The sequence below is a fragment of the Hyla sarda genome, chromosome 11, assembly GCF_029499605.1.
Source record: "Hyla sarda isolate aHylSar1 chromosome 11, aHylSar1.hap1, whole genome shotgun sequence".
In the NCBI taxonomy this organism is placed as follows: Eukaryota; Metazoa; Chordata; class Amphibia; order Anura; family Hylidae; genus Hyla; species Hyla sarda.
In genome coordinates this window covers 19,911,694-19,927,938 of record NC_079199.1, presented here as the reverse complement: position 1 = coordinate 19,927,938, position 16,245 = coordinate 19,911,694, and the positions used below count along the sequence as shown (strand labels likewise).

General features: G+C 38.1%; 1 protein-coding gene across 9 annotated transcripts in view; it reads right to left on the bottom strand.

Moving 5' to 3' along the window:
* Window positions 1–16,245, bottom strand: part of BCL11B (BCL11 transcription factor B) — a 167,753-nt gene that overhangs the window by 70,021 nt on the left and 81,487 nt on the right. The window lies entirely within an intron of this gene.

Here is a 16,245-nt window from a genome sequence, read left to right as displayed (position 1 = left end):
CGGATGCCCATAGGGGAGTTGTGCGGAGAAAAATATCAGACTTCGGTTGGGTTCACACCACGTTTTTACAATACAGTTCCCGTATATGTTTTCAATTTGAAAATCGTACAGAACCGTATTGAAAACCGTACGCATTGACTCTCCATTGAAAACCGGATGCATCAGGTTGTGTCCGTTTTTGCATTCTGTACCGTTTTGTCAGTTTTTTTTCCCGTAACCCAAAACCGTAGTCTACCACAGTTTCTGGCCGGGTGAAAACCCGTATTAAACCGTATATGTTTTTATTTTTTACATGGGAGTCAATGGGAACCGTACAGAACCGTATGTGCGTACGGTTCCATACGGTTTTCCCCATACGGTTTTTGACGTTGCACAGTTTTTTTTTTAAATTGGAATCAAACAAGTGAAACTTTATTCATAATGGAGTGAAAAGTTAAAAACGTATACATTTTTTTTTCTTAAAAAACGGATGCAACCGGACATCATTTTTCAAACCGTATACGGATTAAAATTTGTACACACGTTTTGATACAGTTTTGTGGAATCCGTTTTTTTTAATCAAAAAACCTGATACGGGAACTGTATTGCAAAAACGTAGTGTGAACCCAGCCTTCTTCCTTTTGCGACGAAGCTCCGGTATTGTGAACATACTCCTAACTATACCACTACAGATGTAGCCGAGCTGGGATTGCTGAGATACCACAAAGCAGCCCTGGAAGTTAAAAGTCCATCCCAGCACTGCTACATTTACACTATTTAACTTTCTCAAGCCAGTATATACCTGAAAAATAGGGCTCGGCCTGCAGTCCGCATAGTGGTGCAGCATGGACTGTGTTCAAAGGGTTAAGCCTATTGTTCCCTCTGATCAGCCATTTCTTGCTGTACTGTGGGGACTTTAGCTATAGACCAGTGTTTCTCCAATCAGGGTGCCTCCAGCTGTAGTCAAACTACAACTCCCAGCAATCTCTTTTAACTCCCAGTGCTGCTTTAGGGTATCTTATTCTCCAACCTGATATCTCTAGCTCAGTGTTTCCCAACCGGGGTACCTCCAGCTGTTGCAAAAAAACAACTCCCAGCATGCCCGGACAGCCGAAGGCTGTCCGGGCATGCTGGAAGTTGTAGTTTTGCAACAGCTGGAGGCGCCCTGGTTGGAAAACACTGCTATAGACACATGAAACAGATTCCTATCAGTTTTAGGCTGCATTCACACCACGTTTTTGCAATACCGTTCCCGTATCAGGTTTTTGATGAAAAACGGATTCCTCAAAACCGGACTAAACTGTATCAAAACGTGTGTACAAATTTCAACCCTGAAAAATGACATCCGGTTGCATCCGTTTTTAAGGAAAAAAAACGTATATGTTTTTAACTTTTCACTCCATTTTGAATAAAGTTTCACTTGTTTGATTGAAATTCCAAGAAAAAAAACTGTGCAAAGTCAAAAACCGTATGGTGCAAACCGTACGGTTCTGTACGGTTCCCATTGACTCCCATGCTTTAAAAAAAAAAAACGTATACGGTTTAATACGTTTTTTCACCCGGACCAAAAAAAACGTGGTAGTCTACAGTTTTGGGTATGGGTAAAAAAAAAATGGACAAAACCGTATAAGACGCAAAACGGATTAAACCGGATGATGCGTTTGACATACGGTTTACAATGTTAAGTCAATGCATACGGTTTTACCTTGAGACCGTATACGGGAACTGTATAGCAATGCACCTTACATTGATCACTTTATGGGGCCAAAAACACTAAAAAAAATTATTCCCATCAGTCGGAACTGATCATAATGCCAGATCAATCAAATCTTTCATCGATCGATCACATGATCCATCTATATATTCCCTTGAGGCGCAATTGTGTGCCAATCTAACAGTTCAGAGTCATGAACATTCTATATAAAGTTGTACAGTTCTATTTATAAAAAAAAAAAAAAAAAAACGACAGTTGAAAATTTTAATTTAAAATTGTAACAGTTTCAACTGTAAAAATTTCATTAAAAAAATAAAATTAGATGGAAGGGGGGGGGGGGGGGGTGTATATCCTACACCAAAATCCTGGAAGCCCCCTAGTGTCCAGTGGAGGAATCACCAATAATCTGTCCACTTTGAACAGCTCTATTTCAACATAAAAAAAAAAAAAAAAAAAAGCTAAAAATGAAACAATGTATCCCTTGATCATTTACATAAATAAATATACGCGTACGCAGCTGCTTAATTGACCCGCCCGATGACAGCCTTATTAAAAAACTTTTTGTTAACGAATTTTACAATTCGCAAAAATTTTTTAATTTTTATGTTTTTTTTTTTTTCCTCCCAACAATATTGATTATGACTAACCCCCCTACCCTTCCCTTCCCATCTGGGATCGCAGGGGTTAACAAGGGGATTGACACTTAAGATATTACAGACTGTACCGTGTCCCTCCGACACCCTTACCAGCCCCCCCCCCCAACCACCCCCCCCCCCCACCCCAAAGCCAAGACATTAATTCTCACAAGTCGGAGAAAATTACTATGCATGAATGCAAAAAGCATGATCAGGAGTAATTAACATGGCTTCATATGCAAATTTTATTAATGCAGAAGTACAAAGTCATTATGCAAATGAAACTTACGTCAACTCTCTTGACAAATATTCTTCTACAAAGCTCGTTTTCCCCTTATATGTTTTTTTTCTCGCACAACAGTTTGTAAAGTTTTTTTTTTATTTATTTATTTTTTTATTATAATTTTTTTTTTAATCTAGCCTTGTATTTGCCATTTGAAAGCTACGGCGGGGCTGCTGGTGGGGGTTTTATTAATTTTTTTTTTGTTTTTATATCGATTTGGCAGGTAGACGGAAACTTGCTCGGAAGGAGGAAGGGGTAAAAGCGAGGGAAGAAAAAAAAAACAAAAAAAAAAAAAACTGAAAAAAAACAAGCTCCTACCAGCAGGCAGCCAATCAAAACGCCAGAGGCTGTAATGAGCGCGATTGATGACTGTTTGGCTTTACTGCAGGGTAATGAACTAGAATCTAGTCTGAGAAGAGAAATATGAATATTCATGAAGCAGCGCTCCTGCCTTTGATGATTAAAGAAATTTTTAATATTCAAATAAGCGCTTGCCAAGTGATTAACAGAGAACAAGCATGCAGCGGTGGAAAGAGACGCGCCGAAAAAGGTTTTGGGAGTCACTCAAGGAGCCAGCATTTACCGATAGATCGTCCGATCCGCCTGCAAAATAGTGAACCCTTCGTTAGTTGGGAGGGGAGTCAAAAAATTCTAACCGTCCTAATACTTAATCATAAAAAAAATAATGCCATTTTTGGGGGAAAAGGTGGAAGAAAAATCTTCTCGTCTCCGACCCTTTTGTTTCTAGGAATAAGATGACAGAGCGTTGCGGCGATTGTTAAATAATTGTTGGTTGGCGTCTAATTTTAGATGCGTTGTTGCCCTTGTTTATAATTACATCCAAGGCATTGTGTAAATGCTAATGAAGTATACAGTGGATCCGAGCTGACGGCGGGCCCATCACAGTCTTCTTATTTTTCGCTTTATTTATTAACAGGAAAAGTAAGTAACCACAGTCAGAGCTTTGTTTCGACACCCTGTTTGCCCAATGAGCTTGCAGTCTTTATAAAGGATTAGTTTGGAGCTCTAAAATACTGATTTCATATGATGTGCCAAATGGCAAACACAGCTCTGCTACAGCCTTTGTTAATTTATTTATAAAAAATAAATAAAAAAATAAAAATAAAAAAGTTTCAAAAACTACCCTTGCCTTTTAAAAGGAAAAAAACTCAGCCGCCTTGTATATAATTGGCTCAGCAGTAGTTAAATCCTAATCAAGATCTAGAGCCGTATTCGTAAATGACTCAATGAAACATTTTCATCTCCTATGAACCACGAGATGTAGTTACAATATATAACAGATCAGCCTTTTTTACGCCACATCTGCTCCATTTTACCCCCTGACAAAAATCTATTAAAAAAAAACAAAAAAAAAAAAACCTTGTTGCCATTATTCTTGCTGAAAAATCCTCATCACGTGGAGGATGCGGAAGGATATGGGAGGGGTGGGGGGCTGGGCGACGTCCTCCCAGACGTGAACGCTCGTGTCTCCCAGTATATGTTATTAGCTGCAAATAAGAAAATGATCATAATAAACATATTCTGGAAAGGGAGGGGGGGGGGGTGTTAGAATCGGCGGCAGGAGTCATAAGATCGGGAGTCAGCTTTTAATGGATAGGATAAGGCGACGTAGAGCAAGCTTAAGGCAATATTCACATTAAATGGGGACTGTCTGGTCAGATCAAGCCACCGAAAAGGCCAAGTCTCCATAAACCGTCTTGACAGAGGGACTTTTCCGTATGGCGACTTCCATTGCTCACTATTACGAGCCGAAATAAACAAAAATGTCTAACACTTATCCCTTTCTACTGTTAAATAAAGACAAAGCTTTATAGAGATGTAGCAGAGCTGGGTTAGTCATTTGGCACAACTGTCTGCGATCCCATTTGTTTCAGGAACCAATCCAAAGCAGGTCGCAAAACGAGGGCAGCGATCTGATTGGTCGCCAGAGATGACGTCTCAGGTTTGTGGGCGGAACCACGAGGCCTATGGGTTCTGATTGAATGTGAATTTACGACAATTTTTTTTTAACCAAAATAGTTTTAATTATTTCCTAATTTAGCCTGTCAAAAAAAGTTAAATGTAGACTAGACAAGTTAGTGATAAAAGAGTCAGATTAATGCTTGATGTTTCAAAGAAAATATGTGCTTCTGTTTCGCCTTTGGTTTGCATCTGGAGGCCCTTGATAAATCGCCAAAAAAAATAAAGTCCTTTGAGGACACAGCCAAAAATAGCAGAGAAAGCATTTCTAGTAATTCGGCTGAGACAGAATACGTAGGATGGGCCACAATGCATATAATATCGGACTTTTTTCAAAAAAAGCATGATGCTAATGTGAACAAGGCCTAAAAAACAACAAAAACTGACAATATCCCAATGAGACATTAAAAAAGGACCCTATGTATGCAAGTGAGTATGGACGTAACAAGGGGGCCAGTCAGATCCCATGTAACCTAAACAGGGGTCCTGCCATTGGTCTCAGTCACTTTATATCCCATCTAGTTTTTACACATGGGGCCCAAGGTTGCTGTTAAATCTTACCAGAAAAAGCAGCTCCCACCATTAACAGGGAACTACAAAGCAAAACAGCGCAATTTGTAAACAGATTTGGGGTTTATTCAAGCTCTGTTTGGTGAAAATTGGACAAAAAAACAACACAAAACAGCCACTACAATGTTGGCTTTTTTTGTAATTTTTTTGGTGGTTGGAGTGTTTTTACAGAAACACGTTAAACATGTTACTGTATACTTTAGTAGGCAATTTTTTTTATTAGACAATACATTTATAGACATCAATAGAAAAAAATACTTATTTGCCGACAATTATTATTTTTTTAAATTATTATTATTATTTTTATTGCAGCTAGACATATCCTAGTAGCCAGGTGGCCATTGGCCACCTGGCTACTAGGATATGTCCAGCTGCAATACAAATAATAATTATTATAGAAAAATTCTACTTATATTGGCCACCTTGCTACTAGGATATGTCGAGCTGCAATAAATAAAAGCACTTATATTGACAACCTGGCTACTAGGATATGTCCAGCTGCAATAAATAAAAGTACCTATATTGATAACCTGGCTACTAGGATATGTCCAGCTGCATTCAAAATAATTATAAAAAATCTAAAAACGTTTAGCAAAAACTGCTTTCTGCTTTTTCCCAATGAAGTGGATAGAAGAATCCTTGTGTGGACCCTTCCCTAAATTTTTGGAAATGATTGGAAGTATTCTATAAGTAAAATACTGTGCCAGAGAGATGCATGACAACACCCCTCTGTGGACAATTCCTCAAATGTTGTGAAGGGTTTTGTGCATACATTTCTGTGGCAAATAGATGGCACACAAATGCTCAGTGTCGACAATTGCTCACATTTTAGGAATTGTTCTATAAGTAAAACATTTGTGACACGCAAATGCCCTATGTGGTTGATTCCCAAAATTTAGGGAACTTTTTTAGAAGTGTTCTCTGTGTAAAATACAGTGCCAGAGAAATGTGACACAAATGCTCTAGAGGACAATTCCTAAATTTGTTAGAAACTTTCTGAAAGTATTTTGCATATAAAATACTTTGCCAAAGAAATCTAACACACACGCCCTCAGTTCCCCAAATTTTGGAAATGATAAAAAATTGTTCCATATGTAAAATACTCTGCCAGAGAGATACAACCCAAACGAGCTGCGTGGACAATTTGTCAAAGTTTTGAACATTTTTGGAAGTGTTCTATACGTTAAAAAAAAAATCTGACAAAGAGTTGCCACACAAACGTCCTGTATGGACATTTCCTAAAATTTATGAAAATTATTGGAAGTGTTCTATATGTAAAATACACTGCAAAAGAGTTGTCACACAAACGTCCTTTGTGGACAATTCTTAAATTTTTTTGAAAATTTTTACAAGTCTTCCATAAGCATAAGCAAAACACTGTTCCAGATAGATGCAACCTAAACACTCTGTGTGGACAATTTCTAAAATTTTTGAAAATTTACGTAAGTGTTCTATATGTAAAAAAAAAAAAAAAAAAATCTATATTTAAAATACAAAAAGGACCTCTGTGGCATATTGCAACATTTTTTGGGATTTTTTTTTAAGTGTTTTGTATGTAAAATACTCCACCAAAGAGATGCCACACAGACGCAGCCCTTCTATATAAAAGCATCAAATCTATGAACACATAGAGGATATGACACAAAAACCCACTGCCAATAAAAAATAGTAAAATAAAATAATAAAAATAAAAAATGAAAAATGTTCAATAAATCTGCCAGAATGAGCAGGAAATAAAAGGTATGAAATCCAGGGGTGGTCTACACCAGATATCAGCCGCCATGGGCTTCCCGGATCTACCACGCTCCTGAGCTCACCAACCTCAACTATCTGCAAAAAACTTCTCAGGAAATCCGAACTGAGCTGAAGAACGTCACTGAGTTTTGCAATCCAGCAGTTTATTTGGCAGGAGCGAGGCAGCCTGGCATTATTCTCTCTTTTCACAGAAAAAAAAAAAAACTACTATTTCTGGGCACTCGCTCAAAAACAGGTAGGAAGCAAATGCTTAGAAACGAGGAAATAAAAACAGCCAAGTGATTTTTTTTTTCTTTCTTTCCACTACCAGGAATGCCAAATGTAAATATGATTTATTTATCTACTTCTAATAGATCCACCAACAAAACTGCAGAACAAAAAAAAAAAAAAAAAATTAAATAAAAAGCAATTAGAGAATAAAAAAAAAAAAAAATAACACCATTTAAAGAAAAATAATAACAGAGTGAATTTATTGCGGGACATTTATACCGTCATTTCCAAGGGTTTTTGTAGCCAAAAATATTACCCGTCTACAAATAATCTGCTGTGAATTATACCGCAGCAAACAAAAGATGAAGGGTCCGTCTAATAAAAACAGTACTTATGTGGTTCCAGCGTTACATTACCACACACGCACATGGATCTTGGCACCACATGGGTGTCGCGAGGCTGATGCAAGCAAGAAAATAGCGCTGATTGATAAAAGATGCACAAAAATTAAAATAAAATAAAAATAAAATAGCCTGCAACAACCGATGGGAAGCAAAAAAAAAAGAATTAATAAAAAAAAAAAAATATATATATATATATATATATATATATATATATATATATATGTAAAATATGACCTATTCCTTGATAAATAGGCACATGGGACAGGTCCATAGACATACATATATACAGATGTACAACAGCTGAATTCATGGTGATATCACGCAAGGAAATCATAAAATATGTGACGGAAGTGGCCGTCTTTACATTCTACAAGGTTTTAGAAAATCAGGTATCTTCCGGGCTGCCGTAACCACAGTATCATGCAGCGCATAAATAATATTGCCATATAGTCCTCGTATAAAAGTGCCAAACAGTTGTCAAAGAATAGAACCACACACTAATATCATCTAATACTAGATCCATACAAAACCTAAAAAATAGTGCCACAAAATATCCAAATAATACTGCCCCTCCAGGCTCACATAAAACTGTCACATGGTCCCCAAGTATAAGTTTGTCATATACTGCCCAAATGTTATAGAACACACAAATATTAGTTTAATACAGCACCCAAATAATAGTGCCAAACAATGCTTAAATAAATAGTGCCAAACAATTCTTATATAAAAACAGTGCTTAAACGCCGCTAACGGTATATAGGTAACACTGTCATATGGTGTCCAAATATCAGTGACATTGGATGCCTTACAAAATGCACTGAAGTAATAGTGGCAATAGACAATTCTTGAACAATGCTGCCACACAGTGCCTATGTTATATGGTCATACAGTGCCCAAATATTAGAGTGATTTAGTGCACAAATGATAGCGTCATATACCACCCACAAATTAGCCTCTTAAAACACATATAACAGTTCCATACATCACCCAAATAATAGTACCAGGCAATGCTTCAAACATACAGTTATATGGTACCTAAATTATACTGATATAATGTGCCCAAATACTACTGTCATTTAGTGCACAAATAATAGTATCATATACCGCCCACAAATTAGCATCTTAAACAATGTATAATAGTTTCATACATCACCCAAAAAATAGTACCAGGCAGTGCTTGAATGATACCGACATATGGTACCTAAGTAATACTGTCATACAATGTCTAAATACTAGCTTCATTTAATGTAGAAATAAGTGTCATACACCACCCAAATATCATTATGATAAAATGCACAAATAATAGATCCATACAGCACCAAAATAATAGTGCCAAATAATGCTGAAAGAATGCTGCCATACAATACCTTACTTAATAGTTTCACCATGCCCAAATAATGGCAAAATGTAATGCACATAGGATAGTGTCATACACCAGACAAATATTAGCATCATAAAGTGCACAAATAATAGTTCCATACTGCACCTGAATATAACCGCCATATATACTACTGGGATATAGTGACAACATTTAAGTATAATTAAATGCCCAAATAACAATACCATACTCTGCCAGACAATTCTTACATAATACTGCCATATGGTGCACCAATATTTGTATTCTATAATGCAGAAATAATAGTGTCAGATAGCGCTCAAACAGCATCATACAATACCCAAAGTGTCTAGTCAAGGCTTTTCCATGGGGGTCAATGCAGTTGTTGCCGTGTGGGGTTGTTCGCACTGTCCTGGCACACAAAGGGTTACGCTGCTCCTCATAGTTTTAACAAATGATGAAACCCAATAAAAGCAGCTGCCTGACGACAAATCGTAAGTCTCAGGACGGAGGGAAGCGGCAATTAAATGTGCGCAAATGCAGATGTTTGAGGGAAAGAGCAACTTTCCTAAGTGTTTTATCTCCTGTGTGTGTGAAGGAAGCGACAATATGCACATTCATCAAACAACGCTTTTCTGCCTTTTAGTCTTCAACAATGATGAGTTTCGTTTTGTGATCTTAAGCCATATTTACAGATATTCAAAGGCAAATCCTATCTTGTTAGATTGTTATAAATGGGACCCCAGGGAATGATGCACAGCTCCGGCAGATGTGAAACTCTTGGAGAGACGCACCGCCGTTCTTAACGCTCAAATTAGAAAAAGTAAAAAAAAACTGCTAATATCACACTCTCCCATTTTGCTGCCAAATGATTACAGTATCTGCGCGTCTCTCCCAAATGTCCAATTACCATGGTGGGCCAAGATGGCATCCAGGACCGGGCACAACGCATGGGACTGTGGGGGTCACAGGGTGAGCGAAAGACCTCAGAAAGGAGAAGATGAAGACAAAAGAAAGATAGATATGAGATAAGCAGATAGGTAGGTAGATAGATAGATGGATAGATAGATCTGAGATAGATGGATAGATAGATATGAGATAGATAGATAGATAGATATGAGATAGATAGATAGATATGAGATAGATGGATAGATAGATATGAGATAGATAGATATGAGATAGATAGATAGATAGATATGAGATAGATAGATAGATATGAGATAGATGGATAGATATGAGATAGATGGATAGATAGATATGAGATAGATGGATAGATAGATATGAGATAGATAGATAGATAGATATGAGATAGATGGATAGATAGATATGAAATAGATATTAGATAGGTAGGTAAATAGGTAGATAGATATAAGATAGATGGATAGATAGATATGAGATAGATAGATGGATAGATAGATAGGTATGAGATAGATAGATATGAGATAGATGGATAGATAGATATGAGATAGATGGATAGATGGATATGAGATAGATAGATAGATAAAAAGCCAAAATGAACAGTGGCACACCAAGTGTCAAAAAAGAAAGGTGGTTTATTCAAAAAAACGTGTTGGGCAACGTTTCAGCTGGCTCACCCAGCCATTTTCGGCTTGAAAATGGCTGGGTGAGCCAGCTGAAAGGTTGCCCAACACGTTTTTTTGAATAAACCACCTTTCTTTTTTGACACTTGGTGTGCCACTGTTCATTTTGGCTTTGTGTTTTGGAGGGGTCCCCAACCTGGACCTGACACAGTAGGAACCCGTGCACCCCCTTTTTCTCCTGGAGTGCTGCTTTCCTGCTCTTTCTAGATAGATAGATAGATAGATAGATAGATAGATATGAGATAGATAGATAGATATGAGATAGATGGATAGATAGATATGAGATAGATAGATATGAGATATGAGATAGATAGATAGATATGAGATAGATAGATAGATAGATATGAGATAGATAGATAGATAGATAGATATGAGATAGATAGATATGAGATAGATAAATAGATAGATAGAAAGATAGACCGCCGGCGGAGACAAATTTGCGAGCTAAGTGCCTCACTATTTCATAGTTTCACATTTGCATCTATTACACCATAGCTGTATAGTCTCCATGTTTTATCTGCATGTTCATGTTTCACCTATATCCTTGTGCTGGCAGTGTGCTGCTACATTCTTCTGTTGCTAGATAGATAGATGGATAGATAGATATGAGATGGATAGATAGATAGATATAGATATGAGATAGATGGATAGATATATATGAGATAGGCAGGTAGGTAGGTAGGCAGATAGATATGAGATAGATGGATCTGAATAAAGGAATGAGGATAGATAGATAAAGAAAGAAGGAAGGAAGTTAAAAAGGTAAATGACAGAGGGGAGGTAGAAAGGATAGATAGATAGATAGATAGATAGATAGATAGATAGACGAGAAAATAAGCAAAGGAAGAAAGGAAAAAAGGTAAATGATAGAGTGAGAATGGAGGGAGAGAGGAAGGAAGGAAGGAAGGAAAGAAGGAAGAGAGGAAGGCAGGGAGGATAGAAGTAAGTGCTGAGTGTGACGGCTTATGGCAGCATGGGTAACCAGTCACTTAGTAAGTGATTTACCACAGATACAATCACATGTTACTATACCTTTGACCAGTCTCATAAAATTTCAATTAATGAAGGAAAATATTTGATGAGATGCTATCAATTCCAGGACACGAATGGTATTTGCATCCAGCTATTGCAAAGTTCATTCAGCAATTAGATGAGACGACAACAGACTGCCACAAAGCGAGTGCCGCCGCCGTGATGTCACTCGTTCCCAGAATATACAGTATATCAGTAATCATTAACCTAATGATTTTATTCTTCTGGATATTATACCGTATTGGAGCTTGGTACACCCTGTCCCCCCCAAGAGGGACCATCTCCCAAAATCCTCTGTAATCAATGGCGCTGTGGGGGACTCTAGTATTACACTGTGCCCATTCAGGTGAAGACCAAGTCTGCCGGAGGAGTGGTTGCTCTTATTTTCTGGCTAACAGAGGGGTTCCCAACCCACCTATATGTTGTTTAAACAGAAAACCAAGAAAAGCTGGGAGAATCCAGATCAAGTCTGTGCACCTCTGAGAGGCAGTCTCCAATATAGCAGACAGAACTTTCAGTGATTGCTTCAGGTCACCTTGCTACAAGTACTTATCTCAGAGCTGGCGCCAGGTTTACGTGGGCCTTTGGACGTCAGAGTCCCATTGGACCATCTAAGGGAAAAACCTAAATGTTGCTGTGAAAATCCCCAGCAAGCTTCCTATGCCAATTTTTTTCTGATAGATGCAGTTAATATTTTCAAAAACCTATCCCCGTGCATTGTCCTACATGGCGTCCATGCAGCCAATGACCCTTATTCATCCACCCGGAATACTATATAACCACAACATTAATTTATTTTTAGGCAAAATGACAGATTCCTATGTGAGTCTTTTAGTATTTCTTCCCCTATAGATAACAGTGCAGCCTGTGTCTTCTAGTATTTCTTCCCCTATAGATAACAGTGCAGCCTGTGTCTTCTAGTATTTCTTCCCCTATAGATAACAGTGCAGCCTGTGTCTTCTAGTATTTCTTCCCCCTATAGATAACAGTGCAGCCTGTGTCTTTTATTATTTCTTCCCCCTATAGATAACACTGCAGCCTGTGTCTTTTAGTATTTCTTCCCCCTATAGATAACACTGCAGCCTGTGTCTTTTAGTATTTCTTCCCCTATAGATAACAGTGCAGCCTGTGTCTTTTAGTATTTCTTCCCCCTATAGATAACAGTGCAGCCTGTGTCTTTTAGTATTTCTTCCCCCTAAAGATAACAGTGCAGCCTGTGTCTTTTATTATTTCTTCCCCTATAGATAACAGTGCAGCCTGTGTCTTTTAGTATTTCTTCCCCTATAGATAACAGTGCAGCCTGTGTCTTTTAGTATTTCTTCCCCCTAAAGATAACAGTGCAGCCTGTGTCTTTTATTATTTCTTCCCCTATAGATAACAGTGCAGCCTGTGTCTTTTAGTATTTCTTCCCCCTATAGATAACAGTGCAGCCTGTGTCTTTTAGTATTTCTTCCCCCTATAGATAACAGTGCAGCCTGTGTCTTTTAGTATTTCTTCCCCTATAGATAACAGTGCAGCCTGTGTCTTTTAGTATTTCTTCCCCTATAGATAACAGTGCAGCCTGTGTCTTTTATTATTTCTTCCCCCTATAGATAACAGTGCAGCCTGTGTCTTTTATTATTTCTTCCCCTATAGATAACAGTGCAGCCTGTGTCTTTTATTATTTCTTCCCCTATAGATAACAGTGCAGCCTGTGTCTTTTATTATTTCTTCCCCCTATAGATAACAGTGCAGCCTGTGTCTTTTATTATTTCTTCCCCCTATAGATAACAGTGCAGCCTGTGTCTTTTATTATTTCTTCCCCCTATAGATAACAGTGCAGCCTGTGTCTTTTATTATTTCTTCCCCCTATAGATAACAGTGCAGCCTGTGTCTTTTAGTATTTCTTCCCCTATAGATAACATTGCAGCCTGTGTCTTTTATTATTTCTTCCCCCTATAGATAACACAGCAGCCTGTGTCTTTTAGTATTTCTTCCCCCTATAGATAACATTGCAGCCTGTGTCTTTTATTATTTCTTCCCCATATAGATAACACTGCAGCCTGTGTCTTTTATTATTTCTTCCCCCTATAGATAACACTGCAGCCTGGGTCTTTTATTATTTCTTCCCCTATAGATAACAGTGCAGCCTGTGTCTTTTAGTATTTCTTCCCCCTATAGATAACATTGCAGCCTGTGTCTTTTATTATTTCTTCCCCCTATAGATAACAGTGCAGCCTGTGTCTTTTATTATTTCTTCCCCCTATAGATAACACTGCAGCCTGGGTCTTTTATTATTTCTTCCCCTATAGATAACAGTGCAGCCTGTGTCTTTTAGTATTTCTTCCCCCTATAGATAACAGTGCAGCCTGTGTCTTTTATTATTTCTTCCCCCTATAGATAACAGTGCAGCCTGTGTCTTTTAGTATTTCTTCCCCTATAGATAACACTGCAGCCTGTGTCTTTTATTATTTCTTCCCCCTATAGATAACAGTGCAGCCTGTGTCTTTTAGTATTTCTTCCCCCTATAGATAACAGTGCAGCCTGTGTCTTTTAGTATTTCTTCCCCCTATAGATAACAGTGCAGCCTGTGTCTTTTAGTATTTCTTCACCCTATAGATAACAGTGCAGCCTGTGTCTTTTAGTATTTCTTCCCCTATAGATAACAGTGCAGCCTGTGTCTTTTATTATTTCTTCCCCCTATAGATAACAGTGCAGCCTGTGTCTTTTATTATTTCTTCCCCTATAGATAACAGTGCAGCCTGTGTCTTCTAGTATTTCTTCCCCCTATAGATAGCAGTGCAGCCTGTGTCTTTTAGTATTTCTTCCCCTATAGATAACAGTGCAGCCTGTGTCTTTTAGTATTTCTTCCCCTATAGATAACAGTGCAGCCTGTGTCTTTTATTATTTCTTCCCCTATAGATAACAGTGCAGCCTGTGTCTTTTATTATTTCTTCCCCTATAGATAACACTGCAGCCTGGGTCTTTTATTATTTCTTCCCCTATAGATAATAGTGCAGCCTGTGTCTTTTAGTATTTCTTCCCCCTATAGATAACAGTGCAGCCTGTGTCTTTTAGTATTTCTTCCCCTATAGATAACAGTGCAGCCTGTGTCTTCTAGTAGTTCTTCCCCTATAGATAACAGTGCAGCCTGTGTCTTTTAGTATTTCTTCCCCTATAGATAACAGTGCAGCCTGTGTCTTTTATTATTTCTTCCCCCTATAGATAACAGTGCAGCCTGTGTCTTTTATTATTTCTTCCCCCTATAGATAACAGTGCAGCCTGTGTCTTTTATTATTTCTTCCCCCTATAGATAACAGTGCAGCCTGTGTCTTTTATTATTTCTTCCCCCTATAGATAACAGTGCAGCCTGTGTCTTTTAGTATTTCTTCCCCCTATAGATAACAGTGCAGCCTGTGTCTTTTAGTATTTCTTCCCCCTATAGATAACAGTGCAGCCTGTGTCTTTTAGTATTTCTTCCCCTATAGATAACAGTGCAGCCTGTGTCTTTTAGTATTTCTTCCCCCTATAGATAACAGTGCAGCCTGTGTCTTTTAGTATTTCTTCCCCTATAGATAACAGTGCAGCCTGTGTCTTTTATTATTTCTTCCCCTATAGATAACAGTGCAGCCTGTGTCTTTTAGTATTTCTTCCCCCTATAGATAACAGTGCAGCCTGTGTCTTTTATTATTTCTTCCCCTATAGATAACAGTGCAGCCTGTGTCTTTTAGTATTTCTTCCCCTATAGATAACAGTGCAGCCTGTGTCTTTTAGTATTTCTTCCCCTATAGATAACAGTGCAGCCTGTGTCTTTTATTATTTCTTCCCCCTATTGATAACAGTGCAGCCTGTGTCTTTTAGTATTTCTTCCCCCTATAGATAACAGTGCAGCCTGTGTCTTTTAGTATTTCTTCCCCTATAGATAACAGTGCAGCCTGTGTCTTTTAGTATTTCTTCCCCCTATAGATAACAGTGCAGCCTGTGTCTTTTAGTATTTCTTCCCCCTATAGATAACAGTGCAGCCTGTGTCTTTTAGTATTTCTTCCCCTATAGATAACAGTGCAGCCTGTGTCTTTTAGTATTTCTTCCCCCTATAGATAACAGTGCAGCCTGTGTCTTTTAGTATTTCTTCCCCCTATAGATAACAGTGCAGCCTGTGTCTTTTAGTATTTCTTCCCCCTATAGATAACAGTGCAGCCTGTGTCTTTTAGTATTTCTTCCCCCTATAGATAACAGTGCAGCCTGTGTCTTTTAGTATTTCTTCCCCCTATAGATAACAGTGCAGCCTGTGTCTTTTAGTATTTCTTCCCCCTATAGATAACAGTGCAGCCTGTGTCTTTTATTATTTCTTCCCCTATAGATAACAGTGCAGCCTGTGTCTTTTAGTATTTCTTCCCCCTATAGATAACAGTGCAGCCTGTGTCTTTTAGTATTTCTTCCCCCTATAGATAACAGTGCAGCCTGTGTCTTTTATTATTTCTTCCCCCTATAGATAACAGTGCAGCCTGTGTCTTTTATTATTTCTTCCCCTATAGATAACAGTGCAGCCTGTGTCTTTTATTATTTCTTCCCCCTATAGATAACAGTGCAGCCTGTGTCTTTTAGTATTTCTTCCCCCTATAGATAACAGTGCAGCCTGTGTCTTTTAGTATTTCTTCCCCCTATAGATAACAGTGCAGCCTGTGTCTTTTAGTATTTCTTCCCCCTATAGATAACAGTGCAGCCTGTGTCTTTTATTATTTCTTCCCCCTATAGATAACAGTGCAG